This window comes from Anabrus simplex, chromosome 1 (assembly GCF_040414725.1).
Source record: "Anabrus simplex isolate iqAnaSimp1 chromosome 1, ASM4041472v1, whole genome shotgun sequence".
In the NCBI taxonomy this organism is placed as follows: domain Eukaryota; kingdom Metazoa; phylum Arthropoda; class Insecta; order Orthoptera; family Tettigoniidae; genus Anabrus; species Anabrus simplex.
Window position 1 is genome coordinate 1,186,538,405 of NC_090265.1, and position 27,994 is coordinate 1,186,566,398.

A 27,994-nucleotide genomic window follows, 5' to 3' on the forward strand; every position below is an offset into this window, starting at 1 on the left:
ATCTGAAAACGTATTTAAAATTTTCCTCTAAAATGCCTTTCCACACTACTGCAACCAAATAAAGAATAGCACCTCCTAAAAACTAAGCACCAAAAAAATGCATACGATCTCAAGAGACGCAAACAAATAAGCAAAGAACAAGGTAAACATCAGCTGAACTTTTCTTGACTTCACTGTGTCTAAACCGGGATGAAAACTAATTATGGGATAAAGATCAAAATTTACGAAATTACATACATTTCATTTGACGTATATCCATTATAGCTCTTTCAATCATTTACTAAGGGGCTGTACTCAACAAGTCACTCTCAAGAAAAGTAAAGAATTCTCAATCATAATTTTTATCACTGCATAACTGACGTTACGGCTGGAGAAAAATTTTACTTATACAGACAAAAATGCAATGTCATATGCAATATTTCAATTCCAAGTGGGAAACATACGTCACTTTTCTGACACACGTGGCTTCCTCAATGAACTTGTCACCAGCTGTGTTAAAAGTCACAACATTAGTTTCACCATCGAAGACAGAATGTTTCATTCCAGTATTGATGTCAACATAAGAAAGTAACAATAAAGTTATCAAGGGTGAGATTTCCACTTTATGAGCGCCATTCATCTTGTAGAGCTGTCACTTACCGTAAGTTTGCGACGTGAGTAGACAACAAAGCAGGAACCAGCCGGCGGGCTTCATGACGTCTGCAACAACAAAAGAAAAAACATAAAACATTTTTCTTCAGAGTAGTTAATTCGGTACGGCGTACTATGAAAATTATGCTGAGGGTCTGGTAAAAATTGAGAAAACAATGGTAATCCAAAAACATAATTAAATATACAAAGTTAATTAAAATAAAATTAATAATAATAATAATAGTAATAATAATAATAATAAATCAAGAACCACGTCTGATAATGTAAGTGTTCAAGTATGGAATTGAACAAATTTCTCACTTTCATTTATCTGTCTGTTACATCTTTGTTTTGACAATATGAAAGCAGACAGAACAGGGATGAGTGATGGTAGTAATGCCGTTCATTTTGCAGCCAGTTCCTGTGATGAATAGTGTGAAGGTGTCACTCACAGTCTATTGGCATACGTATTTCAATAGTCTGACATGTAACAGCATAATTTGCCTCCGCGAGGAAAGCAACAAGAAACTACCTCCATTCTCATTCTCTTAGTACGCCCCTTCGGTGAATCGTAGGCTGTGTACTACAGCTGACTGCGAATCTATCAGGATTACAAACAACCTTCAGCCTGAGTACTAAATATTAATAATAATAATAATAATAATAATAATAATAATAATAATAATAATAAAGAAACGAACGGCCATAACCATGGCAACGTCAGCTCCAGGATTCTACAGCAGCTAGATTATGCATGTACGTTTGGGCATAGCTGCCAACCAAAATCGATACACATATGACTCCCTATCTGGAAAAAATAAAATGTTGTGTAAGACGCCCATAGCACTCCTTTGGGCGGGGTTGGAAAGGGAGTGAAGTATAAAAATAATAGCCCTGGAGATCTCCGTAGTACAGCGACCAGCGGTTGCCGACGGGCCTCAGGTTTTACGTACTGGCTTACAGCATTTTGCTGAGTCTGTTTCCTATAGTTTAAACTATTTTCTATCAAATCATGGAGTAGTAAGATCACTGATGTTATTAGTGCCGATATTTTGGTCCACGTTTACAACCATTGACACCATGAAAACAACCTATATACTGTACACAATTGTCAAGATGGTGCGCCCATGACTTGAAAAAATTTCTCAACATTTATACTGAGATTCATTATATGATGTGCGAAATGAGGGACAAGCCCTGAGAATCATAATTCTCTACAATTATAGTAGTTCTTTTATGCATCGCGAATTTCCTTGATCATTTGTAATAGTAACGAAATGTCGGATTAAACAAATACATTCAATAATATTTATATTTGTGGTACTATCTAGCGGAAGTGTACTTACACTAAACCTGATGCTTTGTGAAGGGAGCAGGTATATGTAGGTGGGAATGAAGGAAAAACATGGTAGCAAAAGGTCACAGAAGTCGACGCTAATTAGGAACTAATATTTATAGGTCCCCATGAAGAAAAGAAGAATAAGATACACAATAATTCCAAACATGACAAATAATTTCTACGTACTTAAGTAAATACAACAGTGATATAAATATCTAATGAAGTCAGTCACACCGATAGTATGAGTAACTAAAGCCAGTTTCTGATAACCCGTACAAAGAACGGGTACTTCTGCTAGTATAAATTAAAATAAAGTCCACCAGTGAAAATCTTCAAAAAATATTAAAAGGTATTCAAATACGTTATCTGCTAAGACTACAAAATTCTTATTCGATAATATAATTTAATGCATAATTATTGCTATTACGTTCTTCGTTCACGTAGGAATGTATTGTTGTTCGATGCACATTAGGGTACAAACGATCTAGATTATAACCTTAATTTCCACTGATATCTGTTAAACAACACACAACTCAGTGCCTGCAACCGGACGGCCATGCCCGTCGCGAGGCTTTTATGAATGTATCACTGGAAAAGTGAATGCCGTACACCTGAGGCTAATATACGATGTTACATAAATACCTTATATTTGCATATGTATGTTTGGTGTTGTTTTGGTCTACTAGGTTACCCCTCCGTGATCGTCCAATTTAATTCCGACAGACTTTCATATGTAATTATTTGCTGGATGAAGTTTACAAATCATTGCTTGCTTGTGCATATGCTTGTGCGTTCACTTCGTGCAGGAACAGCATCTTTCACACCCAGAATGTAAACAGGCGTGCGAGAGAGCACAACGACAAGAGTACCATGGTGATGAAACTTGCAAATATATTGATAGACATTCTGATTTTCCTTTCACTTTCTTTCTATAATGCACCTGCCAGATCCGGCAACGTAACGTGCTGCGACGAATGCGTGGAAGCTTCAGCTTTAAAACAATATCATCATCATCATCATCATCATCATCCGGTGAAACATTCAAACATTATATTCCCTTACAAGATATTACCGTATTCACCGTAGACTGCGAAGCAACCTAGTGCTGCTGAAGATGGTCAGAACTGTATAATGTAGATGTTCTGTAAATTCTTGCTTGCTACTCTTACATTGCTGAGGAAGAAATATGTCCATACGCGTATTACACTGACTGACAGAGCAAATGCAACACCAAGAAGGAGTGGTTCGAAAGGGATGAAAGTTGGGGAAAAAACAGAGACAGCACGGACGAATAATTGATGTTTATTTCAAACCGATATGCAGGTTACACAATGCGCACGGCATCGACTCAGTAGGATGTAGGACCACCGCGAGCGGCGATGCACGCAGAAACACGTCGAGGTACAGAGTCAATAAGAGTGCGGATGGTGTCCTGAGGGATGGTTCTCCATTCTCTGTCAACCATTTGCCACAGTTGGTCGTCCGTACGAGGCTGGGGCAGAGTTTGCAAACGGCGTCCAATGAGATCCCACACGTGTTCGATTGGTGAGAGATCCGGAGAGTACGCTGGCCACGGAAGCATCTGTACACCTCGTAGAGCCTGTTGGGAGATGCGAGCAGTGTGTGGGCGGACATTATCCTGCTGAAACAGAGCATTGGGCAGCCCCTGAAGGTACGGGAGTGCCACCGGCCGCAGCACATGCTGCACGTAGCGGTGGGCATTTAACGTGCCTTGAATACGCACTAGAGGTGACGTGGAATCATACGCAATAGCGCCCCAAACCATGATGCCGCGTTGTCTAGCGGTAGGGCGCTCCACAGTTACTGCCGGATTTGACCTTTCTCCACGCCGACGCCACACTCGTCTGCGGTGACTATCACTGACAGAACAGAAGCGTGACTCATCGGAGAACACGACGTTCCGCCATTCCCTCATCCAAGTCGCTCTAGCCCGGCACCATGCCAGGCGTGCACGTCTATGCTGTGGAGTCAATGGTAGTCTTCTGAGCGGACGCCGGCAGTGCAGGCCTCCTTCAACCAATCAACGGGAAATTGTTCTGGTCGATATTGGAACAGCCAGGGTGTCTTGCACATGCTGAAGAATGGGGGTTGACGTGGCGTGCGGGGCTGCCACCGCTTCGCGGCCCATGCGCCGATCCTCGCGTGCTGACGTCACTCGGGCTGCGCCTGGACCCCTCGCACGTGCCACATGTCCCTGCGCCAACCATCTTCGCCACAGGCGCTGCACCGTGGACACATCCCTATGGGTATCGGCTGCGATTTGACGAAGCGACCAACCTGCCCTTCTCAGCCCGATCACCATACCCCTCGTAAAGTCGTCTGTCTGCTGGAAATGCCTCCGTTGACGGCGGCCTGGCATTCTTAGCTATACACGTGTCCTGTGGCACACGACAACACGTTCTACAATGACTGTCGGCTGAGAAATCACGGTACGAAGTGGGCCATTCGCCAACGCCGTGTCCCATTTATCGTTCGCTACGTGCGCAGCACAGCGGCGCATTTCACATCATGAGCATGCCTCAGTGACGTCAGTCTACCCTGCAATTGGCATAAAGTTCTGACCACTCCTTCTTGGTGTTGCATTTGCTCTGTCAGTCAGTGTATATACATGTGATATTATCTTGACGTCAAGATTCCTCTTACACATTGAAATGTCCAATAACAGAACCACTACGATGATGGACATTCCACGTACACTTGTCAGCAGGTTTTCAAATTACTAGTCATTGTTCTTTTTCCGCTACCTTATCTTACATGTTTCCATCAAGTCACACCACCACACCGATAGCTGTTGCTTTTCGTGTCAGCCTGTCAAGAATTACAAAATCTGATCTGAATTCTTCTGAGTTGACGCTCGTTTTTCTACTCTTAGCTCGATACGGGTTAATAGTATTATATATATATATATATATCAAATATCTACAGACGGAACAAGTGGCACAAAATTCGGCTCACGGTGGATTTCATAGAGAAACACTAGCTAACAAATTTTCAGAATTATGAATAAGCAGAAGGCTTTACCTAAAACGTCTCAATTCCGTTATCGATACTGAGGTAAATAGGTCAATTTAAATTGCGGTATTTATTAAATATTTTACAATATTTTAGTGTATTTAACCATTTAATATTTTAACACTTTATCAGTTATAAAAAACATTTTTGTGTGCCTCATACGCCGAGATAACTAGACGGATGTACATAGTTGTTGAGAAACCACCTTGCATATTATGTCGGCGATCGCTGGTCTATTGAGCAGGGCCTCGACTTCTACGCGGGCGTCTCTGCTTCAAGTCATACCAGGGCCTAATTTTTATTCTTTAACTTCTATTCTTTTTTTTTCATCTATTCTTTTCTTTGTCCATGTGGGCTAGGAAATGTACAGATTACGTCTAAGTTACATCATAAACTCGTTTAGTACCGTCCTGCCTTGCAACTATGGTCTTCAAAAGTCTTCACTTCTTCTATTAGGCCTAGTTTTGTCACTATTGCTGCAGTTATGATAAGAGATGGAGAGAGAGCAATTCCTCTTTATTTTTATAACTTTTTGTTGTAAAACGTAAATGCTATGAATTGTTTTTAGAAAGTTTTATTTTCAACCTTAGTTGTAAAAGTTTGTCAGATCTTAATTGGCAATTTCATAAATTACTTTCATTTATCGTAGAATAAATCAGTGCAGGTTAACACATAGCGTACTCGTGTATGATCATCAAACAAATACTGTACATACTTGTACATCCACCGAGCAAGTTGGCTACGTAGTTTGTATAACGTACCTGTGAGTTTGAATTGGGAGATGATGGTTTCGAACCCCATTGTCCAGTAGGCCCAAAGATGATATACAGGAAAATTCTGAAGCTGTAAATTAAAACCTAGGCGCTTCCTCTCTAATCCTAAGCCTATACTTTTCCCACGTTGCCAATACATCTGTCTGTGTTGGCGCAACGTAAAACAATAGTAGAAAAAAATATGAATTGTATATTTACTAGAACGTGGAGAAATGTTTATTTTGTAATTAGTAATAGGTATATCTTGTAACAAAAATGAGTACTCGCCAGTGAATACCAGTGTTTGTTTCAAGATAAATAAAAAGAAAAGGAATAAGAGGAATAAATGAAAGATTAAAAGTGACGAGCTGACATTTCTCGAACTGGAGACGTAAGCGTTGAAATCAGGGACGCTGACAACTACAAGCAGCGGTGCTATAGATGTTGCAGGCAGGCTTTTAAATTTAAAGGGCCATTGTCTCTTTAAATAGGAGCCAACGGCACAAGTCGTCGGGCACGTGCCTGTTTACCTTTGACTGCGATTGTTTGAACGAAATCAGAAACCCGATGCAGTGGCCTCCATTTGTGAGTACATGGAGATTTTTTTCTTTGCTAGTTGCTTTACGTCGCACCGACACAGGTAGGTGTTATGGCGACGATGGGACAGGAAAGGCCTGAGAATGGGAAGGAAGCGGGCGTGGCCTTAATTAAGGTACAGCCACAGCATTTGCCTGGTGTGAAAATGGGAGACCAAAGAAAACCATCTTCAGGGCTGCCGACAGTGGGGTTCGAACCCACTATCTCCCGGATTTGAACTCACAGCTGCGCGCCCCTAACCGCATGGCCAACTCGCCCTTTTACATGGAGACCAATCAGAACGATGGTACTCCTCAAATTAATGGCGAGGGTGTTATAAAATTTTCCTCCGTCAGGTACCTGGGATCCCCTTTGTAGAGTAACGGCAATCTGAATGGGTGAGGTGCGAACGAGGACAACGACATGTACAAGGTAAGGCACATTACAGGTGAGCTCTGTGACAGCCACATGCCAATCTATTACGTTGCACTAGGTCAGCAAGCGATCTGTGTGTAAAACGACAATGCGTAGCTGCATGTTACTGTAACACCACTTGTATTTTCAATGGTGTCATCAGAAGCCATATATTAAGCACAAATATAGTAAATAAAATATATAGGCCTACACTTACATGAACATTAATAAATAAGCGGAACACAATATTCGGACATTCCGTTAAAATCACTGCCATCTGTCAGGAAACCCCATAACGTCTCTTAATACTTATAATTTTTAATGTCCACTTAGGAGCAATTCTTAGTGAATATCTAGCATCCAAAATTCTACCACCGAGCTCGATAGCTGCAGTCGCTTAATTGCGCCCAGTATCCAGTATTCGGGAGATAGTAGGTTCGAACCCCACTGTCGGCAGCCCTGAAAATGGTTTTCCGTGGTTTCCCATTTTCACATCAGTCAAATGCTGGGGCTGTACCTTAATTAAGGCCACGGCCGCTTCCTTCCCACTCCTAGCCCTTTCATGTCCCATCGTCGCCATAAGACCTATCTGTGTCGGTGCGACATAAAGCAACTAGCAAAAAAAAAAATCTACCAGGATTATTTTTAGTAAATTGTTTTCAAACTTTTAATACTACGTTTAATAACAGACAGTTCAAATTGTTTAAATTGTTTCTTACCTCACACCCAGATTCTGTCTCATTTGAAACGAGGTTAATTTCCACAAGCCTCATTTCAAATGAAATGTATCTGTTCTCAACAGACGCCGGATGCGGCTGCATTAGCTAGAAACAAATCCAGTTTCCGCCTGTAATTAGTGTAAATGGATTTGTATAAAATGGTAAAAAAGGAAATCAGAAATCCATCGTGCAATACTCTCTTCCATCATCAGTACCTGTCCACAGTGGCCTTCAGTGATGAAAGAAGGGAATTGCAACATATCACAGAGAGATTTCATTTGTGTACAAGACTCCAAAATTCACGATAACATCGAAGAGTGATAAAATATTTCCACATAAAAAATATTTCACGACTAATTCATGCATGTTATGCTTGGAAGCAGCATTTCCAAAGGAAGAATCATTCAGAGTAATTGTTACTAGTCCAAGATAACAGTTTCTCTGCCGGGTTGAGTGGTTCAGATGATGGAGCGCTGACATTCTGAGCCTAAGTTGGCGGGTTCGATTCCAGAGAGACTGATAAATACGGTACATATAGTCATATTCACCTGTTGTATACTGACGAAAATGGCCCCCGAGTTTTACGACCCACCGACATGGCGAGGATGAACTAGGAAAGGGCTAGGAATGGAAAGGAAGTATTGCCTGGTGTGAAAATTGGAAACCACGGAAAAACATCTTCAAGGGGGCCGAAAAAAAGTAGTTCGAACCCACTACGTACAGAATGTAAGCTCACATCTGCGTGACTAATCGCACAGCCAACTCGCTTGGTGACATTATGAATTAGGACTAGCATCGTCTTTGTTTCTGGGGTCTCAGGTTCGATTCCAGACTGAATGGTAATTTTTCATCCTAAACGATTAATTCTCATTACTCGGGGGTTCTGAATTTTCTACTGTATCCGAACTTCCTACAGCTCGAAGACCACACTAACGCGCGCTTTCCTCCCAGCAGATTTCGCCCAATCATTTTAGAAGGTACGAAGGCTGTACCAGGATAACAATTGAAGCCATCTCCGCTCAAACCTCAAAAGGCTGTTGGGGGGAGTGGAATTCTTCCAGTATCTGCAACCTCGGCGCTAAGAGGAAGAGTGTGGTTAGCTCTATACCCGACCACATTTGCCCCAGAAATTAACCTGATACCCAGGTTTGGCATAGGGTGAGTGAACGTCAAAGCTATGCGTCTTTCTGAAAGAGGAAATCTCGTTTCCACATTTCGACTTCGACCGAGCGAGTTGCTACGCAATTTGGATCATGTAGCTGTGAGAATGCATTTCCATGGTTTACTATTTTCACACTAGGCAAATGCTGTGGATGTGCTTTAATTAATTCACGGTCACTTCTATTACAATCCTATCGCTGCTGTATCCCATCATCGTCATAAGACCTGTCTGTGTCACTGGGACGTAAAACAAATAGCAAAAATATATTCAATTTTCGACTTATTGGCAGGGAATCAAACTCACGTCCTTCAGAGTGAACCAAGAACGCCTTTATAATCTTGGCTAAATAAAATGAAGGTTCTCAAGTATACTAGTCTCATGCCGGTAAATTATTGGCACGTAAAAATCTCGTTAAAATTTGTGCTACCTGGGCACCTCCAAACACCGTAAAATGTAATGGACTTGAAACAATAACATGAATATTCGAATTAACTATAAAAAAATTAAATAGGTGTCCATAGCTGGTTTTCATAACAGGAAGTAAAGAAGTCAACTGGGACCGATCACTTCAACGTTAGGGCCCTTTAAATAACGATCATCATTGTCATGAATGTCGTTTTCTTCCTATTTACCCTCTCTTGGTATAGGTAAATCCTCTTATCTATTTCTACCAATTCCTTTGTGTTCATTGGCAGCCTAGTCTTACCCTTGGTACATCATGGGGATGGCCATCTTCCATAATTCTTGCAGTATAAATTCAGTTTTTCTCGCCTTATGTTACAGTTTTATCTTTTAAATTGCCATGTGAATAATTTCATATAAACAAAATGCATTTAGCTTATCAGCATGAATAATAATCTTAAATCAGTCAATATATTACTGATTGAAATTGACACAGATGTATTTATTCAATGAAATGTATATTACTCCTGTTAAGACCTATATGTTCTATATGAGGACGACTCATATCGGCAAGGACAAAAAAAATTATTCACGTGCTTACCGGAGAATCAGTTCAGGAAACTAGATTGGAACAACAAATACGGCATCAAAATAGATGGAGCAAAATAACGCACTTACGGTTTGCTGAGTCGGCGACGGAGCTAGAACAAATGGTAATAGAATTAAACAACACCAGCAAATAACCGTGGCTGACAATGAAACCAATAAAAACAAAGTTGATGAACAATGCACTGGAAACCCCAACTAGCGTAAATGGAGGAATACTGGAATACGTATATACCTTGGTCAGAAAATATCATTCTCAAACTGTTCAGTGAAAGAGTTCAAATAGCGAATAGGACAAGTTTGGAAGAGGTTCTGGTCTCTAAAGTTCATACTGACTGACAAGACTCAGAAACTTACCCTTAAGGTTGAAGTTCTAGAAAAATGTGTGATACTGGTCCTACTATATGGATACCAAACCTGGGCACTAATACTAAAATAATGGCAAATGATCCAGATATTCCAACGTAAAATGTAAAGAAAAATAATCCAGGTCTCATTGAGAGATAGAATACGGAACTAAGATATACAATGGAGAATCGGCATGAAAGACGCTCTGACGACAGTCGATCATCTAAAATGGAAATGGGAAGGACACGTGGCGAGACTGGACCAAAATCGATGGACTCACAAAATAACAATGTGGGGTCCCAGAGAAGAAAAACGGAACGTGGGAAGGCGAAGAACTAGATGGGCAGACTAGTTTGCGAGATGGGAAGGAAAACAATGGACAAGAACAGCAAAGATAAGGCAAGAGTGGAAAGACATAGGTAAAATTTTGTGCAGAGATCGCTAACCTTACGGGATACATATTTTCAAGCCCTGTGATAAGCTAGGTCGATTGAGACACGTATTGTAGAAATTGTGCAACAGTGAAATATACAACAGTGCGTTTCCACAAAGAGGGAAACCTGAAAGTCACCTTTCTGATCACTCCGGTATAAAACAGTAAAAGAGGTTTTTATGAAGTGGTGAACATAAAAATATCATCCTCGCGTACACTGCGGAAAGAAACTGCGCAGTTGTGAAGTACGTTGAACTACGTTCCTCAGGACAGGGGCGAAGTATACAACACACAATAGTACGCCTCCACGAAGAGGACACCGTGATAGTCACCTTCTGATCACTCTGGAAAGTAGCAAGACTGTTGTTAAGCAGACATTAAGACGTTTGCATGAAGTAGTGATCTGATAACTCATCACGGAACACACAGTGAACGGAGTATATGCATATGCAAAGTATGTCATAGAGAATTTCCAACGGAGGGTAAGCTCAAGAAACGTCTGCAACATTCGGAGGAGCAGCTACGGAAGAACAAAGCGTGCAAGGGTACGCTTTCACCAAGAAGGAATTTCAAACCTCCCTGGGGAAAAAGTTTACAAGTGTCAATAATGTAACAGTGCGTTTTCGCGAATTGTTGATCTCGAAAAACACAATCGCATGCACTCGGAGGTGAGAATACACAAATATACAACACGCAGTAATACGTTTTCACGAAACAAACTAGGATGAATTAAACTGAAGACTGTCCCTGCATTGCAGGAGGCCATAGCCCTTAGGGAATACATTAAAAATTGTATTTTATTTGCATTTCACTAGAAATCTGCACGTGTTATAAAACGAATTCCCCAGTAGGTGTCTCACAGTGTTGTGCAGGTTAGGTTAATCTGAAGAACCACTGAACATTCCTATGCATCATTGTATAAAACACTGATCAGTACGAAAAGGGAGTCGAGCAGTGGCGATAATACCAACATATGAGCACTGTATTACACATCCTAAACCGTCAACAGCAGACCCGAAGTATGCGCGGAAGAATTGTTGAGCTGTACGAAACTCTCGCGTTGATATATAAAAATCTGTAAAATGTAGCCTTCAACAAACGTTTTTATGTAATGGTTTCTAGTAGAAATCAAACTGAAAAGTAGAAACTACTAGCCAGCTTCAAATAATAAAGTAGAAAAGAGCACGCGCAAATCGTTATTGTACACGTAAGTAAGAATATAGAGTGGAAGGCACTGGTGTGCGTTACTGTTCAACACTGTCACTGTTGTTCAATCCCTTGTCCCAACGGCACATCAAGGAACCGATTCTGGTATGGAATATGAGACGGCATACTGAGTGGCCGTATCGTCGTTGAATCATGTTGTACCATCCAGGTGCTTCTTCAACAGTCCGAAGAGTTGGAAATCACTAGGTGCCAGGTTGGCGTTGCGGGGAGAAAGGTCCAGTACCTCCCACCGGAAGCACCGTAACAATTCACGTCTGCTTCTGGCTGCATGTCGTGCAGCAATACGATGCCTGTTGAGAGAAGTCCAGGTCGTTTCCTGCATATTTCTACCCACAAATGTTCCAGTGTGTCACAGTAACTGGCAGCAGCCACTGTCGCTCCCCTAGTGAGGAAATCAGACATCTGGACCGATCTCCTCATATTTTTTAAGTACTGTACATACATCAGGAGTAAAACAACTAATGGCGTCTGCAAGGAAATCTTATAAATTCTATCTCTATAAATTAAAGATAATCCCCGTAAGAAACTGGACCAGGTCCCTATTTTAACATATATAAAAATATTTGGGCTGTAATGAGAATCTTGGGCCTAATTCAATAGGATTTTTACCAGGAGATAGTGGATTCAAACCTCACTGTTGGCAGCCGTGAAGATGGTTTTCCATCGTTTCCCATTTTCACACTAGTAAATTGCTGGGGCTTTACGTTCATTAAGGCCACGGCCGCTTCCTATCCACTCCTAGGCCTTTCCTATCCCATTGTCACCTTAAGACCTATCAGTGTCGGTGAGACGTAAAGCAAAATTGTAATTCAATAGGACTTTCATGAGCGTTGCTTTTATTGTTTATAATCATAGCAATCATTCTCCCTCCATCCACATATATGCCAATATTAGTTTTAAACTCAATAACGTTTCCCCCAATTCGCGAACATTCTTAGAGGGGAACAATTTGCACAGAAAGATAAAGCAGTCGGATCGCACATATTAAAGACAAAGACAAAATTATATATCGCATGAAAGATGTTCAAGAGTTTCTGTTTGTTACTCTCTAAAATTCAATACCTCCACAATGAGAGTTACAGTACCTCTCGAATATCTGAGCCAATATGCTATAATGATAACAGAACACAGTAGAATATTTATACCTCTGCGTAGCAATACTGCCGTCTATATAGGAATTTACCCATCAAAGATTATTTAACACATAAAATGCTTCCACTTACTAATATTCTACGTACATTTATTGGGGAGATTCAAGCGTAATTTATCTGCTGTGTCGAATTTCCAGCTCCGTTTCATGTTTAGCGAATTTTAACTGGCCGTGAATTCACATTTCAATGGAGATTAATGGGAAATAATACGGAAGCAAAATTTGTTACGTTCAACGATACTGCATCGCAGCATTGATATATTCATATTTATGTAAATTTGATTTTGAAATTTTGATTGAATGTTTGCATTCTGTGCGGAGAGACTCTGAGAGAGGGACAGCTTTACGTATAACTGGAAATAATATGCCTGAACTTTACTGTGATAAAATTTTAGGTGAAAAGTCGATGTAAGAATTTATTTATAGAAGCGACAAAACCTATAGCTTTACTTGACTGTTGATATCATGGTCAAAGTAACGAGACTTGTAGTGTTACGTGAAACCCGAACCACAGTGAAGAGACATTACATCTCAAAATTTAAACATGCATTGGCCGGGTTGTGAATTGCACCCGTCTTGATGAAATGCCAGTACTTACGCCACTCGGCTATCACGTCCCCTTTATTTCCATAGAAGAATTAACGGTAGAAATGTATTCCTCGCAGCATGTTACTTGATTATACAATTGGCAATCTGCAAGTTGTAAATAAGAAGCGAAAAAGGAAAGTAAACACTTGATGAAAAAATGAGGACGTATCCCGAACTTTCTGTCAAGAGTTCAACAGCCTTATTACTAGGTTCTGAGTGAATTTCACCAACGAACATACTAAGAAACAGTCAACAATAGAACTGGGGAGCCATAGAGATGTGTTTCGAACTTGGACCGCACCTATGATTACATAGCCTGTGTCATAGCCAAAATACTTCAAAACATATTATCGTTATTTACCTTATCAACCAAACCTCATTATTATACGAGACATCAGAGTTAGCATCCTGTGTTTACTGACCAACCCGTGAACTATTGAAAATCGTTGTGATGAAATATCAGCCGTCCAAGCTTGTAACCTCGTGGCTTTTACCTGCATATGCAGTTATAATAAAAACTTTCCCAATATTTTCAAACCAAGAACCAGAATTGTGTTCAATTAATGCAATTTCGAATTAAACTAATAGCGAGCGAGTTGGCCGTGCTGTTAGGGTCGCGCATCTGTGAGCTTGCATTCGATAAATAGTGGGTTCGAACCCCACTGTCGTCATGCCCGAAGATGGTTTGCCATTCTTTCCCAATTTTTACATCAGGAAAATGCTTGGGTTGTACCTTAATTAAGGCCACGGTCGCTTCCTTCCCACTCCTAGTCCTTTTCTATCCCATAGTCCCCATAAGACCTACCTGTGTCGGTGTGACGTAAAGCAAATTGTAAAACTGAACTAATATCTCATTGTATTTCCTAAGAGAAGCTTTTCACACATTAAATATGAGACTTAGTGCGCTAAATAAATAGACGTCCGTTTCTAACATTGTTCCAAGTCGACAAACTGTCAACAGGAAAATAGAGAACTTGGCCGAGCAGCTCCGGCGTTAGATAATCCTGGAGAAATTTGCACCAACATCTCTGGTTTATGAACTAGATAAAGCATCCTTTTATGTAGAAGATCTGAGGTTGCAACTATCACTGCCATCCACAAGAAGCTATATCGTAGCCAAGATGATAGAAATAGATTTAGTTTTCTACACCACAGACGCCATTTTCGACAGGAACTGGACCAGAGAAAACCAAGAGCAAACACATATTAGAACACGAATTGCCATTCATGGCTTTCACCATAAGATTTGTGTGAACAAAACCTATCACGATCCTAAAGAAAGTTGTGAGTGTATTCTGTGCAGTAAAAGGTGTGATAGATATGTGCCGAGCGAGAACAAGATGGTTGAATGACTATTGTAAAACCTAGTTTATAATTTAATGCCCATTCGGGCGAACCTTTCTTCTTAATTAAGAATCTATACATATAAAATAAGAGTTTTGTCTGTACATTGCTCAGAATTTAAAAATGGTATTTCTGTATCAGTCGTGTCAACAGTAACAAGGAAATTCACTTTTTAATTTTCCGTAATTTCTGTCTGTCTGTCTGTCTGTCTTTCTGTCTGTCTGCATGTATGTACACGCATCACGAGAAAACGCATGAAGGGAATTTAATGAAAATCGGTATGCAAGGTCAGGGAATAAGTCGCTACAATCTACGCCAGAAATAATTGTATTCACACTGATAAATATGTTAGTTTAAGGGAAAGCCTAAAATTTAATTCTAAAATATTTGTTATTAGTTGTCCTATCTTAATGAAGATCGGTATGCAAAGTCGGGAAATAAGTCGCTATAATCTAGGCCATAACTAAATTTATTCACACTGAGGGGAAGGCCTAAAATGTAATTCTCAAATATTTATATTATTAGTGGACATATCGATAAATACTACATAACTGAAGTTATAGAGTTTTAAATTTCCTATCATTTATATCTTATACATTGTTACCGTACCGCCTATGATCATAGAGATACTCATAAATTTGGATTTTTGTTACTAAGTCCAAGTCAACAGAACATGGGTAAACAGATTATTTTTTGCTATTGGCTTTACGTCGCACCGACACACATGTGTCTTATGGCGACGATGGGACAGGAAAGGGCTAGGAATGGGAAGGAAGTGGCCATGGCCTTAATTAAGGTACAGCCCCAGCATTTGTCTGGTGTGAAAATGAGAAACCATGGAAAACCATCTTCAGGGCTGCCGACAGTGGGGTTCGAACCTACTATCTCCCGAATACTGGATACTGACAGCACTTAAGCGACTGCAGCTATCGAGCTACGTTAAACAGAATTTAATGAAAATCAGTAGGCCTATGTGAAGTCGGAGAATAAGTAACTACAGTCTGCGCTATAGGTAATTTTATAAGGCGCCCTAATATCACAGAGTCAACAGAAAACTAAATGTGAAGGCCTACAATATTGCTCATAAAACTGATCAACAATAACATTACATAGACCATTGTTTGTTATGGTGGGCTTTGTGTCTTCTGTCACCACTCATCTACGATAGATAGGATTACTGCTGTGTACCGAGTATTTTTTTTTTAATTTACCTTACGTCGCACCGACACAGATAGGTCTTATGGCGACGATGGGATAGGAAAGGGCTAGGAGTGTGAACGAAGCGGCCTTGGCCTTAATTAAGATACAGTTCCAGAACTTTCCTGGTGTGAAAATGGGAAACCACGGAATACTATCTTCATGTTTGCCAACAGTGGGGTTCGAATCCACCGGATGCAAGCTCACAGCTGCTCGCCCCTAACCACACGGCCACTCGCCCGGGCGTACCGAGTGTAACAGCCTGCTTGAATAATGACGGGAAGTAGCTGGGGAGTTAGATAACTTTCTTCTTTAGCAGGTCATTCCTCTGGTTCATACATTTTCTGATACTACTGGTGTGTAACACACTGGTTCATCATAGCATTCGAGCTATTCAATCCCTACTCTGAGGCACTGATTGGAATGAGCAATGTGCATATTTAAGGGAATAATGGCAGAGGAGTGTTCACGGCTGTCTGCGGCCTGGATATTCCAGCACTGGAACTTTGGGCTGTTAGTTCTGCACCGTAGTACTGTTCGTTTAAAATGAGAAAATATGCGGTTTTTCATTTGATCGAGTATTTTATATGATAACATTGCTCTTAATCGCTACTTCCCTACTGACGTTTTTGTAATGGCCTTGGTTTACTTCAATTAGGAAAACCACAAGGTCATTCTGAGAATCCCGTAGCGAAGCACGGGCACATCGGCTAGTCATTCATAAAGTTCAGCCGTGGGAAGCTTATTCAGCACATTGTTGTGAAATGAAGTTTGGTGATGGGACAACAGAAAACTTAAAAATGCCTTGGAACTGGAACCAAGGATGTTTCATCACGTAGCACTTTCTTTCTGCCCCACCCACTTATACTGTAAATAACAATATTCAGTGAAGAAGAGAAGATGCATGTCTTAGTAGAAGTTTGCGCTCTCAACTATCAACTTGGATACAATACAGCTAATGTATTTTCCTAAATGCTAATGTATTGTTATCACCGTCGTCATAAACGCCTTCGTTCTAACCGCTAGTACCACTGCTTGTGTGACTTAGATTATTTTGGCGAAGCTTATGGTCCATCTTCGTGGAATTTTCCTGTTCAAATAGCTTTCCCAGAGAACTGACAAGTGTAGTAAATTGGAAAAAAATATTAAGGACAACTTTAAGGGTGACGAGATCTTGTAGTACGCACAGTACACCGTGAAGAATGAAATCACAGGTGACATACTCGAATGGTGGAAAATACATGGGAGTCACCAATTTCCTGCTCTGGCACGAGTCGCAGAGCATATTGTCGTTGCACCTCGAAATACCGCTATGTGACTGCTGAGGGGAGAAATACTGACCGGCAGCACATCTATCATAACAAACATTCCTTGATACATTTCACGCAATACTGAACCTTAGATAGTAGAAACTTTCTGGTCAGAACTCTAAGCTGAAATATTATCACATAGCGGTATTTCTAAGTGCGACCGCGATATCCTCTGCATTCCAGATGCAGACCAGTGAACGGAGGTTCAGTTCACCTGGATGGACATTTTACGTAAGAGGTGTTCACGACAAGGTCCAGACAAATTGAATAATTTGTACTTCTTGAGGAGTAACCTCACTGAAGATGAACGATTATACGTTAGTTAATAAATATCTCCGGTAACTGAGTGACAAATCGAACACGTCGAAAAGATAGTTTTTGAGTTCACGAGTTTCAACAACGCCTTGCCTTGGACATATTACGGGTTTGTGCAATCCATCTGCGCCACAATATACCTTGTATGAATTAGGCTGTTATAAAGCACATTAACTCCAAATATTATTCGTGGGCATACGTAGTTGATACAACGTTTCTGTTAAGTTCGTAACATATCACGTTATGCACTTCTCCATGGTTTGTAAACAACCCCTCAGTTATGTTTTCCGCAGAATGAAAGTGAAGAAGTATACACGTATATTTTATTTCTGTATTACAGAAGTCCTGTCGTTAAAGTATTGTACACTGCTGAGCAAAACTTAAGGAAGAAAGTAACTTTTGCATGTTGTGTTGCTGCCAAGTAACATAGCTCGATGAAACTTGAACATACATAGGAAGAACTACTATACTATTGTACGGAAAGCAACTGAAACGTATATGGGATGAGACGAACAGAAATGACTCTTTAATACAGATACAAGAAATTACATGTAAGTCAGTGCGACTCATGATGGTTCCCTGGACTTCACAAAAGAAGAGCCATGGTTCTTTAGAAGGTGTATGATCACAATCTGCAGCGATGCATGCTCTGCGACGGGTTCCCAAACTGAACACAAAATTGGTAAGGATTTCTTGTGGTAGTTTGTTCCTTTCCACCACCAGCGCGGTTGACAACTGCTGGATGGTCGCTGGTGCATGTGGACGTGTTGCAACACGTCTGCCCAATATGTCCCACACGTCGGGAGAACGGGCAGGCCAGTCCATTCACCGAGTAACCTCTCGTTCCAAGAGCTTCTCCACCTGGGCTGTTCGATGCGGTCGCGCGTTGTCATTCATGAACATCAAGTCAGGGCCGAATGCACCCCTGAAAAGACGCACATGGGGAAGGAGTACACTGTCACAACAACGTTCACCGGTGAGTGAACCCCGTTCAATGATCTGGAGGTCGCTACGCTCACGCAACATTATGCCTCCCCACACCATAACACTTGGACCATCAGAATGATCATGTTCGACAATGTTCCTGGGTGCATTACGTGTTCCCATCCCTCATCAGATGAGGGTACGTCTAGAATCACTACTCAGACTGAATCTTCTCTCATCTGAGAAGAGCACGCGACCCAATTCGTCGTCTGTCCAGACGATATGCTCTTGGCACCATCGCAAACGGTGCCACCGATGTGCGGGTGTCAACGGAACATGATGTAATGGTCATCGGGCAAACAGACCACCCCCATGCAGTCACCGTGCACTGCAGAGCGTGACATTGGGTACCTTGCAGTCCTATTAAATGTGGTTGCAACTGCACCCGTTGTTTGATGTGATTCTCTTCTTACCTGTTGCACAGGTAGCGGTCATCTGCTGCTGTAGTTGACCGTGGTCGACCCCCTCTCCCTCTTGGGAAACAGTGTCTGTGGTTCGGAATGTTCTATATGCACGTGAAACAATGCTGTGAGCAACACCAAACTCGTCCTACGTCCTTCTTCCAGTTTCCCGATGATTCTTCCCCCTGTGAAGTCATCCAAATGTTATCTCCGCGCAATGTTGTAATGAATAACACCACCATAGTTCACAATAACAGCTCGCTGATTGACTCACACTGTCTTGTCTCGTTCCTTCAACTGCTTCGTTTTGTGGGGTCAGACCCATTTGACGTTATAGTCGCGCTTACCTCACGCCAGTCTTCTAGCAACATTTTACCGTACTTTCATTCATTTCCACGGAGTAGTTCATATATTATGTTGATTTCTCTATCTCGTCCTTGAGTTTTGTACTGCAGTGTATTATCCCAGCTATATAGTTCTAAATATTCCTCAGGAGTGACTTATTTTTATGTCATAGACTTCACTTGCTGAAAGACTTACCCCGATCGGCGATATAAGTACGTATTATAATAACTAGTACGTTCGACATATGGGTTTGTTCGCGTGTTTATTAACCGGTATTTTTTTTTACTTATACAGATACATGGCAGAAGGAGTATTCTTTCAAATCATTCTCATAATAATTTTAATTCTTTCAATTCACTGACTATTTGCAGAAATTCCTCAATTCTTCTGCATATGGTACGCGTTATGGCACTGGCAGGAGTGGTGAGCGTGACTTCAGCGTTCCATGAGTATCGGGTCGTGACTTGCAGGAAATGTATGCGAACAGGGCATCGGGAGCGACTGTGCGTTCTGGACATCACTAGTGGAAATCTGGTTGCTAACTCAATGCGTTAAAACAAACACACACACCTAAAATAAAATAATAATAATAATAATAATAATAATAATAATAATAATAATAAATATCCGGTCAGCTTCGAGGTCATCGCTTCAAAGGGTCTCTGGTTCGATTCTTGGGCAGGTCGAGGATTTAAACTGCGTTTGGCTTGAGGAATTTGTGTTTGGTTCGTCAGATCATACTCCTATTCATATACGTACAACACACCAAACTAACAAGCATCACAGAAACATAAAATGCTGGATATATCCATTCATATTGGTTAGCACCAGAAAGGGAAGTCGGCAGTTAAAAATTGGACTAAGTCTCCATGTACAACACACATGGTGTGGGAAAATAATGATTAGACTAAGAAAAAGAAATGGGTTTAACTTCCTTTCTATACACTTTAAGAGACATCAGAGTACCGGAATTTTACCGTGAGCCAACAAATTAAGGACGGAAATGATAACTATTACTCTCTCAACTTTAAGTGATACATGGACACCCTAGTGCTGAATCGGTAGATCTCGGCAATCTTCGGGATTCGTATTCGCAACCTTTGAAACACAAACTATGAATCGCTTATGTATCGCCGTGAGACATCTGGCGTACACATTACGTACTAGTTCTGCTGTTGTTTACACAGCAAAGTCAAACTATAGAATTCATGCTAGGAACGAGATTCGCATCGAGAAATGTTATATAATGTTATAAAACGTGTGTGTGACACAGTTGTTGGCTTAAGATAATGAAGGTTTAGAAAATTCATATCGATCGATCATATTATCGATTCAACTCAGATTTCATTTCCATTCAGTTGGCAGTATTACCGGAACCGGGAGTGTTACCTTCTTTTTTTAATATTATTTGTTCGGGGCGTCGACCTACAAAGATCTTTTGCCCCTACTTGCACGATATGTTATGAACCTGCGTATATTTGGATATTGCGGAAGTGGAAAGTGTTGAATGTGAGGAAAGGAACGTGAGGACGACACAAACACCCAGTCCCCAGGGACAGTAATCATTTACAATTAAAAGCCCTGACCGGGTCGGGAATCGAACCCGGAGCCGCCGGGTGACAGGCGGACGCGTTGCCCCCTACACCGCGGGGATGGACTGCTCCTTACTTACTCCTCCCCCCCTTCCCCCGCACAGAGAATTATCACTAAATGTTGAGCGAGTAATACTACACAGCTGGTCTATTCTATCATTTATTTGTTTAGAAAGAAAGAAAGTTTCGAGTTTTACATGACTGTTGATATTGTGATTACAGGCTCGGATTCCACATAGTTGCAAAGACATCAAATGACGGGAAAGGGGCAATTTTACTTCGAAAATCTCACAAGCCCACACAAGATTCAAACCACGACTACTTTGATGAGAAACGATGTCGCTCAGCTAACACACCTACCTTGTTTGCTGTATATATATTCTCTCGCTATATTATTAGCGGTGAATCCTTTAGCGAGCGAGTTTTCTCATACTGATATGTAGCCTGTGTGTCAGAGATAACTGAACATGAGATTAAAAACGTCCAAGGAAATTAAGAAAAATGTATGAAAGCAGCCGAAAGGTTAATAAGCATGGCGGAACGAGAAGCAGAGGTAAAAACCTCACGAGAGAAGAACAGAATATTTGGCCATTGTAGTCACCAATCGATAACTGGAGCTAATTAGCTGGCAAATGGCGATATTAAACCCGCAAGGAAGACAGCGGAAATTAAACAAAGTTCACTTTACCCGTCACTCAATTTTTTTTCCCAAATATTTCTACTAAAATTGCAGAGTGGGTTGTAACTTTTCATCCTCGTAATAAGGCGTTGTCTGTTAAAAGTATCCGCAGTGCTTTACATCAGGAAAAGGTGAATGAATGAATTAATTAATTAATTAATTAATTAATTAAATTTATTTATTTATTTATTTATTTATTTATTTATTTATTTATTTATTTATTTATTTCCTCCCTCAATCACACATAAGCACCAATGAGTATTCATTTATCGTATTTTTTTACTTAAACGTAAAATCAGTCATATATTATTGAAAATATTATATATTCCAAACAAAGAAATACGAACATTAATTTACTTAACTCATTAGTATGGGTGGTGACTTTTAGCGTTTTGAATTCAAAAATGTCACATTTCGATTTGTGTAGTTAGCAATTAGCAGCTTAAATATATTTATAACTAGCAAATGTGCCCGTGCTTCGCTACGGTAATCTACATTGTATTCGAATATCGAAGTAAATACTGTACATGCAGTAAATAAGATTGATTTAAAATTGCATGTCTCTTAGCGTTATCCGAGAAACAGCATGGGGAGGTCCCTATACGCTCTTCCCAAAGTAAAGGGTTTGTTTCGGATTTGTGATGATAACGGCAGGCTCACTTGCCTACTGCCATTCACAATCCAATTGAGAATTTTACATTATAATTGCAGGCCCCATTGCCTACTGCGCGGTTACGATCGATTTGGGGAGTTTTCGTTACAATGGCAGCCCCTTTCCTACTTCCAGACAGATAACAGTTGAGGAGTTTCTATTATAACGGCAGGCAACTACCCTACTATCAGTCCAAATTGAGTTGTGCAGTTATCATTATAATTTCAGGCCCCTTTTCCTACTGCCAGCTAGCTTACTGGCAGAATAAAAGCTCAAGAAACTTCTGTATTGTTGTCCCGGCCTCTGAATAAATCCTGAAGAAATATTACTCATTAAATCTCGTTTCTGAGCAACGAACCATAATAACATAATGATCTCCCTTTTACTACATTGCACTGAAAGATACAGAAGAATGAACTGGAGACACCGTGTGGCATGTGCCTCTTGTAAAACATATATTGTTACTCTACAACACAACACTGTCAATGCCGTACTTATCTGCTCTACACAGTACTGTTATGAATTGACCACTCAAGCAAACAATGTAGCTAACGAACAGTATGACTGTCGGCCGCTCTGTAGAATAATAGCTCACGGAGCCTCAAGCTGCCGTCTGGGAACACTCTAGAGAGACAGAACTTCATGATGTTCCACACGACAAGACGAACGGTTAGAAAATACTATCATTGGACTAACAACAACATAACATTGTTTAACTAGTCCCTCAAGAGATCGTATCCAGTTCATCAAAATGCTAGCTGAACGACCTGAAAAGTCGTTGTCCTTGCTTTAGGTAAGAGGCTTCGAAAATCGCATTTCCCTGAAGTTGATGTAAAAAGGAGCAACAAATCACTCGTCTATATAAATAAAATCATAACGATCGTGTCTGTACATTGAATATTTCGGCTAAATTTTCGTACAGTTATCCGTTTCAGGTTATATAATGACAATCTGAATATTCTTTAGCTTTGGTGTCTGTCGGTTAGCCTGTTTGTCGGTTAGTCCGTTTGTGTGAGTTCTTATAACTAGAAAGCTACTGGATATATTTCTACCAAAATTCATATTAAAAATCCACCTGTTCTTGAGTAGGTTTTAGGGCCAACATTATTTTCTAAATCCCTGAATGGACTGAGAAGATCGAAACAGAGATTTTACACTACAACAAAATATACATGACCAACCTTAATGGAAATTTACCAGCCTTCATGGAAATCAATTTCTAAACTTTTTCTTAGGTTCATATTTTCGATATAAGGATTAATAAGGGAGGTGTCATTAACGGACGGCTTTGCAGTCCATATCCCAGCGGAATTAGCTCAGAAGCGGGTGCACTTTGTAATATACTCACTCATTCTGATTGTGTTATTAAGTGCATATGACGTCAAGCTATCACTTCAAGTTAGCCTTTATAGAAAAAATATTCTCAATATACGAGTATATTTGACAGGGTGACTTGGCTCTCATCCAGGAGATAGTGAGTTCGAACCCCACTCGTGGCAGCCTTGAAGATGGTTTTCCGTGGTTTCCTATTTTTACACCAGGCAAATGCTGGGGCTGTACCTTAATTAAGGCCATGGCAACTCCTTCCTACTTCTAGGCCTTTCCTATCCCATCGTCGCCATTAGACCTATCTGTGTCGGTGCGACGTAAAGCAACATTGAAAAAATATATATTTGTTTAAATTAGGTCTATCAAAAAACTGTATTTAACAAACATTTAAGAATATGGTATTTCCGTGTACGACGCTAAATAACGGAGATGCTACGAAAAATTGGATTTTTTGTCCATGTCCCGTGGAATACTTGGTGCATGTCACTTCAAGGTGGGTTATCGGGAAGAACTAAAGAGAGCAGACAAGAAGGGAGGTTATCATCAACGATGGGTTTCGTGATTCTTCAGCTACAGAGTCACTCCAGTGGTTAAAGGAACAACAATACATAACCGAAAATCAGGGAGAATTTCGCACAAATTCCGACCAGGAACTGTACCGTACTGTAAACTCTATCGTACTTCACGTAACTGCCATGTGCTTTCGTAGAAAAATATTAGCTTAACATGCAGTAATTAACGTTTGAATACAGGCAAGTAACTTCGCATAAATCCATGAAGGAAACATGCCCATGACTGACTTCTGAAACCTCTTTCTCCCAATGCTCTTCCTACCAATTATGTTCCTTAAGACTGGTCACGCCTCCCAGCTATGTATGGATATGCAGCCCATCAGACCAATTTTCGATGTATTCATTTTGATATGCCTATGTGTAAAGGAAAATGGACCTTAAATACATTATACTATAGGAGTGTTTAAGTCATGCAAAGAATATCCCTACAATTTATACAGGATACAACACAATTTTCAGTCCGACTGTCTCACTAAACAAGACCTCCGTCTTAGTGTAAAATATTGAATAATCCTCAAAGTGTAGGTACCATGGTTTAAATGCACATGTTCTAATAAAGAAACCTGTCATGACTTTGAAAATAGAGGTATATTCTGAGGGTAATTGACTTCGCCAACTTGTGAATGAGAACACAGTGCAATTCTAGACAATTTACGGTTGAGGGGTTTGGGGATTTTCGGTAAAATTCATTCATTTGAAATGCGACCTTTATGTGGACTCTTCCAGACTTCAAATGAAAGCTCACTATCTGATACCACAGGAGAAAATCCTGTTATAGAAACTCGGGGAAGAAAAAGTACCTCGTATGTTCCAATTCTCTTCTTACACATTAAATTCCTTAAGACTGGACACGCCTCCCAGCCAGTGTTGCCAACTTAGCGGATTTTCCGCTAAATTTGGCGGAATTAGAAGACTGTCGGCGGATAAAAATATAATTTAGCGGACAGCGGATTTTTTGGCCGAATTCTAGATTTATTGCAGCGAAATGTAGTGTTTTATCAATTTTACGTTTTTTTTTTTAATTTGTACTGCAGTCGGTCTCCGAGCTATTCCGTATTTCTTATCAGGAGCTAGCAGTCATATGAGGAATACATGTTATTTGAATTTAATCTTATGAGAGCCTGGTATCATAAATTTGTTATGCGGAGGCAGAGGGTACTTTTATCTTAGTTGACGAATGACGACAGATAATGAAACTATGAGAGAGTAGCATTTATATTGATGCTATGAAGGAAGACCGTTTGAACTGGCCTGTTCTGTGTGTTGCCCTTGAGGTAGGGGATTCACCTAGTTTGCACGTGGCACTAAAACGCCTAGAAGTTTTAGCTCGCCGGCAGGGGGTTAATCCCAGTGAAACTCACAGATCAGGTGAGTGCAGACATTTAATTTTATTATTATTATTATTATTATTATTATTATTATTATTATTATTATTATTATTATTATTGCTCATTTTATTGCTCATTATTTGAGATCGGATTTCTTGGCGGAATTTTAGCGGATTTTTAGCAGTATTTAGCGGATCTTGAAAATATAAGTTGGCAACACTGCTCCCAGCCACGTATAATATACAATCCATCACAATAAATTTCGCTGTGTTCATTTTCCCATGCTAACGTGTAAAGGAAAATGGACCTGATCATACCGTAATGTAGGGATATTCTTTGCATGACGAATTTAAACACTCCTACAGTATAATGTATTTAAGGTCAATTTTCTTTTACACATCAGCATAGCAAAATGAACACAACGAAAATTGTTCTGATGGACTGCATATCCACGAGAAAGTCATAACGGGAGACATCCATGGTGTGTCATCCGTAAGACTCCAGTGAAAATTGTGCGGACACTCCCGGCACTAAACGCCATACGACATTTCATTTTATTTCATTTCAGTGTTGCGTTGGCAGCATATTAACGTGCGTTTCCGTGGAAACAAAATTCATCGACAAAACACCTTCTTTGCACAAGACTGAAACATAGCTGGTTGTATTCGTTTGGATGTAACCGTTAAACACGAACTTTGCTTCAACGTTTTCCGCTACTAAGAGCACGCTTTCGAACCACACTGTCGGCAGCCCCGAAGATGGTTTTCCGTGGTTTCCCATTTTCACACCAGGCATATGCTGGGGCTGTACCTTAATTAAGTCCATGGCCTCTTCCTTCCCATTCCTACGCCTTTCCCATCCCATCGTCGGCATAAGGCATATCTGTGTCGGTGCGACGTAAAGCAAATAGCAAAAAAAAAAAAAAAAAAAAAAAACACTCTTGTCACCGATAGACGAAACACCAAACCATATAATGCCGCCACATCTTGTCCTGACAGTTACTTCCAATGTTGCCAGCTCCTTCTATAGGTGAATCTACATGGCGACTCAGTATCACAGTCGGTTAGCACTTGAGTGGTCATTTTGTTCCTAAGGTAGCGGGTTTAAACCTGGCTTGCGTCCATGGCATTTAAGGGTGCTTAAATATGACAATCCAGTGCAATTGGTTTCTGAAAAGATACAAAACTCCTGTGGGTCAAAATTTCGACACCTCGTCGTCTCGTTAAAGAAATATTTTTTCTATTATTGTCGAAATGTAAGATGCAAATTAGAAACCTCTGATCTTCTGGATTTCTTGTGAGGTGTTTTACTATCTCTTTATATCTCCCGTGATGGCATGTAGTCTATCATTAGAGTGAGTGATCAGGAACTTACGAATTTTCTGGAACGATAATGAAATAGTCCTACAGAAAATCAAAATATCCGCCACTTATTGGCTAAACGAGACACTGCTCATAGACTATACAAACACTACCCAACGGAAGTGAGCCACCAGACTTATAAAACACTGCGTAATAAAACAACTTTTAAAATTCGAAGAGCTAGACTACGTTACACCCATAACTTGCTTAGACCTGACGTACGCCCTGCGACTATGTGGAAATCTATGAAATATTTTGGCATCAATAAACAGAAATTTAACGAAGAAGTAAATGTTAGCGTAGATGAATTAAACGACCATTTCATCTCACCAACGAGAATTAATCCAGCCGTGAAAGAAAGATCCATCAGAGATATATTTTACTTCAGTCACGTCACGCCGCAAGAAGTGATTGATTCAATAAAACGCATCAAGACAGCGTAGATAATATAGGCCACGAAATGCTCGTAAAAATTCTCTATCACATCATTTATCCATTGGTGAATATCTTTAATTATTCAATGCATTGGGGGACTTATCCAGTAATATGGAGAATGACCATAGTCCACCCGCTTCCGAAAATAAGATTGGCAAAAGTAGGCCTACGTCAGTGACTATCGGCCGAGTAGCATCTTATGCATATTGCCAAAATCTTTATTATTCATAGTTCACAATCAGATTAGCAACTATCTTATTCAACACAATCTCCTCGATATCCACCAGTCCGGCTTTAGACCAAGACACAGCACTTGCAGTGCATTAACGCATGTGAGTGAAGTCATAAGGCAAGCTATGGACAACAAACAACTGACAGTTCTAGCATTATTGGACTTTAATAAAGCTTTCGACACTGTTTATTGAGACATACCTATATCCAAATTGAAATATTTAAATTTCTCCACGAGTGCACTCCAGTTGATCAGTTCCTATCTTACCGACCGCCGACATTGTGCACTTAATAACAACAACGAATATTCAAATTGGTGTGCGGTTGACGTATGAATACAACAAGGATCTCTACTGGGCCGCCTATTTTTCTCTTTGTATATAAATGGCATAGCTTCCGGGTTAAGACACTATAAACACCACTTATACACAGATGATTTACAGATATGTTTACAGAGTAAACCCTAAAAAGTACACCTAGAAACACTTCACCTGAATGAAGACTTGATGACCATAGATATATGGGACAAAATTTACGGAT